This window comes from Trichechus manatus, unplaced genomic scaffold (assembly GCF_000243295.1).
Source record: "Trichechus manatus latirostris isolate Lorelei unplaced genomic scaffold, TriManLat1.0 scaffold00040, whole genome shotgun sequence".
In the NCBI taxonomy this organism is placed as follows: Eukaryota; Metazoa; Chordata; class Mammalia; order Sirenia; family Trichechidae; genus Trichechus; species Trichechus manatus.
Window position 1 is genome coordinate 14,065,312 of NW_004443976.1, and position 12,090 is coordinate 14,077,401.

The window sequence follows — 12,090 nt, forward strand, 5'->3', positions numbered from 1 at the left end:
ACCCTTATCTTTCTAAGTTTGAAGCAGTCTACCATTACTTGGTATCGCCTTGCCTTCCTCTCCATTAGAAGGTTCTATACCTATGCTGTTTATTCCCTCTTTTATTGTTTTGATGTTGTTGTCATTTATTGACTAACTGCTCTGATTCCCTGCTGTATTTCTTTTGGTTTTGGGTAGTCTCGAGGGTTTTTGTTATCCATTAACATGAGATCATACTGAAGGAGGAGGGATCGTAATCCAGTCAGAGTGGTGTCCTATGAAAGGGGAGAAAGAGAGATGGACAGAGGGAAGACCACCATGTGATCTTGGAGTGATGCTGCCCCAAGCCAAGGAGCTTCTAGAGCTACCAGAAGCTGCGAGGGACAAGAAAGGATCTTTTCCTAGAGCTTTGGAGAGAACATAGCCCTGCTGATATCCTCAATTCAGACCCCTAGCCTCCAAGACTGAGAGATAGTAAGTTTCTACTGTTTAAAGCCATCCCTGGTTGTGATATTTCGTTACAGCAGTCCCAGGAAGCTAATATACCTAGTTACAAAGTTGCAAATTTAGGGGACCTGAACGCCCAAAAGAAGATTTTTCTGGGGACCTCCATCAACACACGGGTCCTCACTTTGGCTCCACCACTTCCTGTCTGTGTTGTCTGAAGAAACTTACTTCACCTTTTAAAGTTTACTTTCTTTTCTGTAAAATGCAGATAGGAATAGTGTTGATTTCAAAGGCTTTTTGGGAAGATTGAAGAAATGCAGTAACGCATGTAAAGCACTTAGCACGGTGCCTGACACAGAGTGAGCCCTGGGTAATACTGGCTTACTATTATAGTTTCCCACAGTGATGAGCAAGGTTGCCATGCTAACGTGGTGGCAGCTGGGAGTCACGGCCTGTGCAGAAAGCAACTACTTGGAATTCCTGCAGCAGCCGGGTTTGTTGATGCCGTGTTAAATTAGGGCCCATTAATTCATTGCGAAAACGAGACTTCGAACAGGGCCTGGAATTTGCAGCTTCTTCTCTTGAGTGAATGCCACATGGCACCACTTTATTTTAAGAATAATAAATGTTAACTCAACCGTGGCGAAAACCCCCGCTGCTGTGTTTGCTGGGCGGCAGGGCAGGGTGGCCGGTGCCTCCTGCTTCCCAGCTGGAAACTGCCTTCTGATTCCCATCAGTGACTCAGCCTCAGGGCATGGCCCCCAGCACGCGCCGCGCATGGGAAGTGGGCTCAAATGCATTGCTGGTGGGGAACAGGTGGTGGGACAAGGCAGATGCCTGATGGAGCTGGTTCTGAGCCATCTCAGGGAGCAGACAGAGCAGCCCCGTGAAGAAGCAGAGAGAATGTTGTGGGTACAGGGAGCTAGGACAGCCCCTAGCCCTGGTAGGTGGCATGAGCCACCCTTGAGTGGCCAGAGTCAGGGACCAGAGTCAGTCTAGGGCAGGGGCTGGGTGTTGGTCTGTACCTGCATCTTATTTGTTGTTGTTAGTTGCTACTGAGTTGGCTCCGACTCATGGTGACCCTGTGTGTTACAGTGTAGAACTGTTCCATACGGTTTTCTTGGCTGCCCCGGTAAAGATTGCTGTTGTTGTTAGGTGCTGTCAAGCCAATTCCAACTCAAAGCGACCCTATGTACAACAGAACGAAACGCTGCCCGGTCTGCGCTATCCTCACAGTCGTTGCTATTTGAGCCTGTTGTTGCAGCCACTGTGTCAGTCCATCTCATCGAGGGTCTTCCTCTTTTTCACTGACCCTCTACTTTACCAAGCAGGATGTCCTTCTCCAGGGACTGGTCCCTCCTGATAACGTGTCCAAAGTACGTGAGATGAAGTCTTGCCATCCAGGCTTCTAAGGAGCATTCTGGCTGTACTTCTTCCAAGACAGATTTGTTCGATCTTCTAGCAGAATATTCTATTCCAGAAGAATATTGAATATACCCATAAAGATTACAGACCTGGAAACCCTATGGGGCAGTTCTGCTCTGTCCTATAGGGTCGCTATGAGTTGGAATCAACTTGACGGCAATGGGTTTGGTTTGGAATCCTTACGGAAGCAGATTGCCAGGCCTTTCTTCTGTGGCACTGCTGGGTGGGTTTGAATTGCCAACCTTTAGGTTAGTAGACAAGTACAAGCTGTTTTCGCCACCCAGGGACCCCGGCTCGTGTATAACACAATGAAATGTTGCCTGCTCCTGCATCATCTTCACGATAGTTGGTATGTTTGAGCTCATTGTTGTGGCTATTTATATCTTCTCAGTCCTGTGCTTTACCACTGAATCACATGGCTCACGGGCAGGGACATGCCAACATGAACCCACACTAAATACGCAGAAGGAATGAGATTATGATCCATTTGCTGACTGAAAGGGATCATTTCACAATTGACAAGTGATGCCGGAAGACCTCAGTGTCTAAGAAAGCTGCCAATTGTGATTCCTAAAAAAATAACATTGAGTCACAGACTGTTGCAGCTTAGGTGACTTCAGAAATCCTTTTGTTCAATTGCCCAAGTTAAAAAAAAAATATGTAACTTAGTTTATATTTTTATTAAAGTTATAAATATACATGAAGCATTGGTGGTTCAATGGTAGAATTCTTGCCTTCCACTCAGGAAACCAGGGTTTGATTCTCGGCCCATGCACCTCATGCATGGCCACCACCTCTCTGGATTGCTTGTTTCTATGATGGTGAACAGGTTTCTGCAGAGCTTCCAGGCTAAGATGGACTAGGAAGAAAGGCCTGGCAATATACTTCCAAAAATCAGCCAATGAAAACCCTATGGATCACAATGGTAAGATCCGCAACTCATCATGGGAATTGCACAAAACTGAGCAGCGTTTTGTTCTGTTGTACATGGGGTCCCCATGAGTTGGGGTCCAACTTAGTGGCAGCTAAAACAACAAAAGTATACATAATTTAAAGAGCTAAATAGGTCTGTAAGGCTTATTATTAGAAGTGGTTGTTCTCCTCAGAGGCAACCACTTTCAACTATTGTAGCCCATTCTTCTGGTATTTTCTCTTTAAATAGTGTGCTTATAGCTACTTCTTGATTTTTCAGTATTAGGCACTATCTACCGGTTTCCCACTCTCATGGATTGAACTGTGTGCCCCAAAAATATCTGTCAACTTGGCTAGGTCATGATTCCCAGTATTGTATGATTGTCTACCTTTTGTCATCTGATGTGATTTCCCTATGTGTTGTATACTCTATCACCATGATGTAATAAGATGGATTAGTGGCAGTTATATTGATGAGATCTACAAGATTAGATAATGTCTTAAGCCAATCTCTTTTGAGCTATGAAAGAGAGAAGCAAGCAGAGACACATGGGGACCTCATACCACCAAGAAAGCAATGCCGGGAGCATAGCGTGTCTTTGGATCTGAGGTTCCTGCGCTGAGATGCTCCCAGACCAAGGGAAGACTGATGACCAGGACCTTCCTCCAGAGCTAACAAAGAGAGAAAGCCTTCTTCTGGAGCCGATGCCCTGAATTTGGACTTGTAGCCTACTAGACTGTGAGAGAATAAATATCTCTTTGCTAAAGCCATCCACCTGTGATATTTCTGTTACAGCAGCACTAGATGACTAAGACACCCGCTATGAATGGTAAAAATTTAGCTCTCTTCCACCCCCAGTTCTCCCACCTCCTAACAGATTCTAATGTTTTTGATGAGATCACTCTGCAGTGTTTACATCATGATGGCGATGTAAATACCTCTACAGCAGAACCATCTCATATCCTATGATTACTTTTCCTTCTTGCCTAACATTTTGTCTTTCATTGCAGTTAAACATCGTCTTGGCTTTTCGTTTGCATTCTGTGGACTTAGCACCAGTCCAATGCCAAATTCTCTGCCAATTTTCCAACTCTTCTCTCAAGGGGTCCAGACATATCAGGTATTCTATACATTTCGTTTTCATGAAGAAATCTCTGAGCACCCCCAGGCTGGGCTGTGTGTTCTCTGGACCTGATGTTTGGCTCTTACCAAGGATGCTCCATCACCATCATCCTGGATCTTCCCTTGGCTGCCATCCCACGTTATATCTCCTGTTTCTGGTATCTCTTGCTTCTCTTTCTGTTTATCCCCTTATTTGTTGGAGTACATCTCCAATGTCTTCATGCGAAACAGTGCCTGGGAGGTAGATTTTTTTTGAGACCTTGCATATGGGAAAAATGTCTTTACTTGATCTTTACACAGTGGCATCACCAGGGGGCTGCAGGGGGGTGCAGACCACACCCCAGGTGACACTCTCAGAGGGGGTGACACAAAAATGACTGTCTATAAAAGTTTTGTGCAGTGTTTCAGCAGAAATTGTTTTTGTAAAAATGTCCCTGTGGTTAGTTATAACAACCAAAACATTTTTTTGTAAGCTCAGCTCACATGTATCAATATACCTACAAGACTCAAACTCTATGCTAATTTACTTTTTGAACCTTCTAATGCGCCCCGGTCAGGGCTGTCATTATTATCCGATTGCAGTGATGCTTCGAATCATGTGGTTTTGTCGGCACGTGCTATAAGCAGGCGCAATTGTTTTTGTTGTTGCCAGTGTTTTTGTAGTCATTGATTTTGTCAAATTTTCTGGTGTTTTAGCTACAATATTAGGGTAATTAGTATTTGTGAACCTATATCAATAACTTTTTTGAGAATGAAGTAGTAATTGAAGAAAAAGAAGGAGTGATATATGGGAATTATGGTTTAGGAGTAATATTAGTACAAAAAACATTACTAAGAAATCTGTATTGTCTGGTATGGGAGGAGGTCCTTGGGGGTGTGACACCATGCGTTACCACACTGGATGACACCAATCTCAGTGACACCACTGCCTTTACACATAATTACAGGTCCCGACAATGGTTTGCACTTGACTACTAACCAAAAGGTTGGTCGTTCGAATCCATCCAGCAGTGCAGTGGAAGAAAGGCCTGGAGATCTGCTTCTGTAAAGATTATAGCTGAGAAAACTTTATGGAGCAGTTCTACTCTGTAACACATGGGGTTGCCATGAGTTGGAATTGATTACATGGCAACAAGTTTGTTTGTTTTTTGGTTTACACATAATTAATAGCTTCGGTTGGGTAAAGACTTACAGGTTGGAAATCATTTACCCTCAGGAGATTCAAGGCATTGCCGCTTTGTTTTCTAGTTTTCAAGTGTTGCTATTAAGCGATTTTAAGCCATTTTGATCCTTGATCCTTTCTTTGTGTGAAATCCGGAAGCTGGTGGAAACTTCCTTTTGTCCCCAGTGCTCTGACATTTTTTTGAGCAGTATGCCTTAGCATGGGCTTATTTATATGAACTCTGCTGGGCACCTGGTGGCCCCTTTCAACTTGGGCTTTTCAGTTTTGGGACTTTATTCAAGTTTTCCTTTCACGATTTTCTCCCCTCTGTTTTTTAAGGTCTGTCTTTCTATAACTTCTATTGTTTGCGTGTTAGGCCTTCTGTTATGTTAGACCCCTAATATCTTATATATTCTCTCCTATTTTTTCATTTGTCTTTTTGTCTACTTTCTGGGAGAGTTTTCTCAACTTTATCTTCTTTCTACTGAATTTTTCATTTCTGCATAATATTAATTCTCAAGAGTTCCCTGTTGTTTTTGTTGTTATATCCCTTTTATGATGACAACTCTCTCCTCCCTGCCCTGCCCCACGATTAATTCCTTTTTTGCCTTAAGTTTTATTCTTCTTGCATAATCTGTGCTGCCTCCAAGTTGCTTTCCCCTCCCTCCCCCGTGTAACTTGCTGTCTTCCACATGAGCGCTTTCCTGAAACGTCTAGGAGGCCTTGGCTGTGGTTCATACTTAAGAGCTGACTGGAAGCTGTGCTTATGGGTGGAGCTCAGAAACTGTGGGCTTCACTGAGGGTGGTCTTTGGGGAACCCCCATGCTGGTATCTTTGGGTTTTTCATTTTGGATTTGTCACATTACCTAGAGAAGTCTTGCCCATGTCCTGCCTGGCATCACGGGAGCTGAGGGAGGACAGAAGGCTGGAGGGTGAGTTCAACATTGATTATGTAAACTGTTACTAATCCTCGCTGCCCTCAACTGGTTTTAGTAATCTCCACTGCCTCTGTTTTTTCTTTCCCCAGAGACTAAACCTTCCAGAGACTCTGCAGGAGTAAGGTAAGGGATTTGGGATCTAACTGCCTCCTAACCAATGGTACCTATTAGTTGCATTTTTCCTTCCATTTCCAGTGGCACCTGGTGTGGAAGTGGGTGCCCTGAAATGTAAACGAGGTTGCTTCCTGGCCTTCTTGACTCTTGATGGAAGATTCAAGTTTCTTAGTTATGACTCCACTCCTGCTCCTCCGACTGCTTTCCAGCTTCCAAAATTTTGTTGCAGTTGTATCCTTTCACTTTTTTTGTTTTTTAAACCTTATGGGCTTATCTCAAAGTAAATCATTTTATTGTTGTTCTAGTGGAGTTCTGGGATATAGCAGAGGTAAATCTGTGTTCAATCCACCATCTTTAGCTGGAAGTCTCTTTTAAAAATCACAATAATACGTGTTTACTGTAGAAACATTAGAAAATATAGCTAAGGAAAGAAGAAGAAAATACAATCACAGTAATAATGCTTTTACTCCGGGAAAACCATTTTTAATATCATGGAGGTTGATCCTTCTATCATTTCATATGTATGAGTTATATATAAATCTATTATATGTGTGTATATAATGATTGGGAATCGATGAACATATTATTTTCTAACCTGCTTCTCTCACTGAACAATATGTTATGAATACATCCAAGTCACTAAATGTATTTTTAAAATCATATTTAACAGTTTATGTTATTTCATAAAATATTTCATAACGTAGCTTATTTATCCAGCTCCTTACTATTGGACATAGGTTTCATCTCCCCATTTTCTGGGATCAAAATCAAGGCTCTAAGGAACAATATTATCCCTGGAGTTTTTGTAATCCTTGATTCTTTCCTTAGAATAAATCCCTAGAAGTGGAATTGCTGCACCTAAAGTATGAATATTTTACTTCTTTTAATTCTCATTGTTCAGTTGCCCTTCAGAAAGATTACATGCATTTCACCATCAATATGCGAGAGACTGGTTTCTTCACCTTTGCTGGTACAGATATTAGATTTTAAAACCTTTCCATCTGAGTCCCTGGGTGGCACAAACAGTTAAGCATTCACTCGACTGCTAGCCTAAAGTTGGCAGTTTGAACCCACCCAGAGGTGCCTTGGAAGACAGGCCTGGCAATCTGCTTCCGAAAGATCACAGCCTTGAAAACCCTATGGGGCAGTTCTACTCTGCACAAGTTGGGTTGCATGAGTCAGAATCGACATAACAGCAACTAACAACCTATCTGTGTATTACTGTTGTTTTGATTTATGTGTCTCGGGTTACTGCGAGGCTGGGCATCTCTTCCTATTCATTGCCAATGATATTTTTTCTTTTCTGAATAGACCTAGCAGTGAGTGTAAGATTTACAGTTACACTCAGATGTGCAGGAATGTAACTTTCTTAATATTTTATAACTAAGCTTAACTTGCTCCTGAGCTCTCACCAGCCATTTCCACTTGGTAGAAACAAACCAGTTTTTGATTCAAGGTAACCTTCTGTGTCTGCTGCTGCTGCTGGCACTCCCTACTGTTCAGACTCCACCCCAGCTGGACCAGGGGCTGCAGTACCCGTGAGGTCTGGCCACAATAATAGTCTTTAGATTCCAGGTGCAGGACAGGTGGCTGAACCACACAGCAGCTGAGAACAACTCAGGAGGAGGGCTCTTCCAGACCTCTCTGTGTAGACCTCTCTGTGTAGACCTCTCTGTCTCCACTTCTACTCCAGGTGGTCACCAAGGTTACAGGTGGGAAAGATCCTTCTGTTCTCAGTCTTATCTGAGGGCAAGGAAAACTCACTTCTGCCTACCTTGCTTGATCTCCTTTCTAATTTGCTCCCTTCCCACCTTCCCGTCTGTCAGTTTGTTGTACTATGGTGGCTTGCATGTTGCTATGACACTATGTGTCTTAGTTATCTAGCGCTACTTCAACAGAAATACTACTAGTGGACAGCTTTAACAAAAAGAAATGTATTCTCTCACAGTTTAGGAGGCTAGAAGTCCCAATTCAGGGTGCCAACTCTAGGGGAAAACTTTCTCTCTCTGTTTGCTCTGGGGGAAGGTTCTTGTCATCAATCTTCCCCTGGTCTAGGAGCTTCTCAGCACAGGAACCCTGGTCCAAAGGATGTGCTTTGTCCCAGCTCTTCATTCTTGGTGGTAGGAGGTCCCCCACGTCTCTTTGCTCACTTCTCTTTTTTATAGCTCAAAAAAGATGACTCAAGACACAACCTTATCTGGTAGTTTTAGTCCTGCCTCCTTAACATAACTGCCTCTAATCCTGCCTTATTCATCATGGAGGTAGGATTTACAGCACACAGGAAAATCACATCAGATGACAAAATGGTGGACAATCACACAATATTGGGAATCATGGCCTAGTCAAGTTGACAGATATTTTGGGGGGACACAATTCAATCCATGACATTCCACCCTTTGGCCCCAAAAATTCATGTCCTTGCCACATGTAAAACACATTCACCACTTCATATCTTAGCAAAAGTCTTAAATCAACTCCAAGTCCAAAATCCAAAGATTCCTTTTCATCTATGAAATCTAGAATACAAGTTATCTGCTTCTAAAGTACAAAGGTGGAACAGGCACAAGGTAGAAATTTTCATTACAAATGGGAGAAATTGGAGGGAAAGAAGGGATAACAGGCACCAAACAAGTCAGCAGAACACATTGCATTAGCTCTCAGGGCTTGAAAATAATCCTTTGTTCTCTGAGACCATTTAGGCAATGGTCCTGCCCTCCAGACTCTGGGTATTGGCCACAATCTCAGGGTTCTGGGTGGAGGCCCCTCAGCCTGGGCTTCAGCTTTGCCTTCCAGGCCCACTGGAACGGTAACTCTGCTCCCTCAGCTTTGGGCAGCCCCATTTTCTAGTCCATCTGAATGTCGACCCTACCCCCTCAGTCCCACAGGCCCCGTTCTTCTGTTCTTTGGGTATGGTACCCCTACCCCTTCAGCTTTGGGCAATGGATCTGGCCCCATCCCACTGGCACTCGTGAAAGGCAGCCCCACACTCTGGAACTGAGTTGGTGAAAACCTGACTCTTTGACACCCAGGAGGCTGTGGCACCATCCTTAGAAACCCAGAGGTCATGGCTCCACCCTTTGAGACCCCAGTGGTCATGGCCCTACCCTTTGGGACTGAGGCAGCTTGGCTTCCTGTCTCTGCAGCTTCTGCTTCGTGGTTCCTGGGCCTCTTGGCCCCTCAGGCCTCGTCGCCTGCTTCAGCCCTACTGGGGTAAGTGTTCCAAAGCTCTTTAGCTCCACTAATAAGTGCAGGGAGGCACCCTACTCCACCAGTGAACTTCAGCCAGAAGGTACTCAGCTCTCTTTCTCTGTGGGTCAGCTTCAGCACTGTCTCAAGTCGGTCTCCTAGTTCTCCTGCTGCTTCTTGCTGTCTACGCCATCTCCAGTGTAACAATTCTCCTCATTTCCTTTTAAGCCCTCACCAGAATGGTCTTTGATGCCTGTAATTCCACCAACAGTCTTCTCAAAGCAATATAGGCTTTTATTCTTAGGCACTTTAGAACTCTTCCAGCCTCTATCCATTCACAGTTTCAAAACTGCTTCCACATTTTAGGTATCTGTTAGAGCAGCACCCTACTCCTGGTACCAAATTCTATCTTAGTTATCTAGTGCTACTAAATCAGAAATACCACAAGTGGATAGCTTTAACAAACAGAAGTTTATTCTCTCACAGTTTAGGAGGCTAGAAGTCCCAATTCAGGGTGCCAGCTCCAGGAAAAGGCTTTCTCTGTTGGCTCTGGGGGAAGGTTCTTGTCATCAATCTTCACCTGTCTACGAGCTTCTTAGTGCAGGGACCCCGGTTCCAAAGGATGTGCTCCCCTTCTGGTTCTTCATTCTTGGTGGTAGGAGGTCCCACTCGTGTCTGCTCTATTCTCTCTTTTATGTCTCAAAAGAGATTGACTCAACGTACAGCCTAATCCTGTAGATTGAGTCCTGCCTCATTAACATAACTGCCTCTAATCCTGCTTCATTAACATCATAGAGGTTAGGATTTACAACACACAGGAAAATCACATCAGACTCAAAATGGTAGGAAACCACACAACACTGGGAATCATGGCCTAGCCAAGTGAACGCACATTTTTGAGGGACACAATTCAATCCATAAGACAGAATAGGAAGAAAGGGTTAGTGATCTACTTCTGAAAATTAGCCAATGAAAACCTTATGGATCACAACAGAATACTGTCTAATATAGTGCTGGAAGATGAGCCCCCTAGGTTGGAATTCACTCAAAATACACAGTGGATGCAACAATGGACTTGAGTGTATCAATAATTGTGAAGATGCCACAGGACCCAGCAATGTTTTGTTCTCTTGTACACAGGGTTGCCAACTCAAGGGCAACTAACAGCCACCACCACCCAAGAGAATTTAATTTCCTTTTGAGTGGAAAAACTGTTCTCCCCTTCTAGCCAGCATCTTTCCAACTCTATGGTCTTTGTTCTCCAGCCTCTGATCTTTTTTTGTGACATTTAAAAAGAAAACTGTTTTTCTTGTGAATCAAAAATACTTTGACTATTACATGGAGGTCTTTAAAAGCTCTGTTTTGAAAGTTAAATCTGAGCAATAACTTATTCTTCTAGGCCAGTGGCTCTCACTCTTGGATGCTCCTTAGAATCACCGAAAGAGCGTTTAAAAATTCTGATGCCTCAGCAGCACCCCAGAATTCAAAATTTCTGGGGATGGATCTCACGTATTTGAATAATTTGAAAGTTCCCCCAGGTGATTCTGTCCCTGGGTAGTGCAAACAGTTAATGCACTTGGCTCCTAACCAAAAGGTGAGAGATTCGAGTCCACTCAGAAGTGTCTCAGAAGAAAGGCCTGGCAATCTACTTGCAAAAAATCAGCCATTGAAAACATTATGGAGCAGTATTGTGCTCTGACACACATCGTGTTGCCATGAATGGGAATTGACTCGGTGGTAGCTGGCTTTTTACTAGTTAGGGGATTCTAATGTGTAGCCAAGGTAGAGAACTACTTTTGTAGGTGGTGACTGCCCTCCGCATCTCTGGGACAATAGGCCTAACCTCAGGGCCCCTGATGGTGGAAGGGCTGCAGGTACCTGGGGCATGAAGCTGGCATCTGCCACTGAAGACGTGAGGGATTGTCAACCCCTGGGCCTCACCCCTGAATCTCAGTGGTCTTGGAGGCAGAAGGGGCTCTCAGCTGGGTGTGGAGTCTTCCTCAGCTGGCTTGGCAGGCCGGAGACTGACACTGCACAGATGAATCCCCACTGGTGGGGGGACTCTGCCCCGAGGTAGGGAAGTGGAGCAGGCCCTCATTAACACAGCACCAGCCAGGGTACGAGGAAAAGGACTTCCTCAGCCGCTGGAGACTGTGAGGGATCAATATGTTGCAGCATATGTTTTACAGTTTCCTGGGGTCTCTGATAAATCTCTCAAGACTCCTTTATTTGTCTTTTCCCCCCAAGGTTATGGAGCCAACTGCTTCCCTCATCGTACAGATGCGTTGAGGCTGAGAGTTCTTTTCTGTCAGAAATTGGCGTCAGTGAGAGAGGCTTCTGGGGGAAGCAGGCACTCTTCATACAGGACAAGGTTGTTGGGGGGGTAGGCAGTGTGCAGGGCCCCTCCTTGGCTCAGCTGCTAACAAGAAGGTTGGAAGAAAGGCCTGGCTGTCTACTTCAGAAAGGTCAGCTATTGAAAACCCTATGGAGCACAGCTCTACTCTGACACACACAGGGTTGCTGTGAGTTGAAATCAACTCAATGGCAACTGGTATGCTCAGAACATAGGAGAGAAGGGTCTCCCTTAGAGTGAATTCCCCAAAGCTGGGTAGAAACTTTGTGTTTTCCTTCATAGCTATCTATGTATTTTAGCCTTCTCTCTGCAAGGCATTTTGATGGAGGAATTAGGCACATATCCTGCCCTCAGGAAACTCACCATGTAGTTAACAGAAAACAGTGTCAGCTGCTACCATTATTTCCAGCACCTACTGCATGTCAGTCACTGGTAATAGGGAGAAATAATA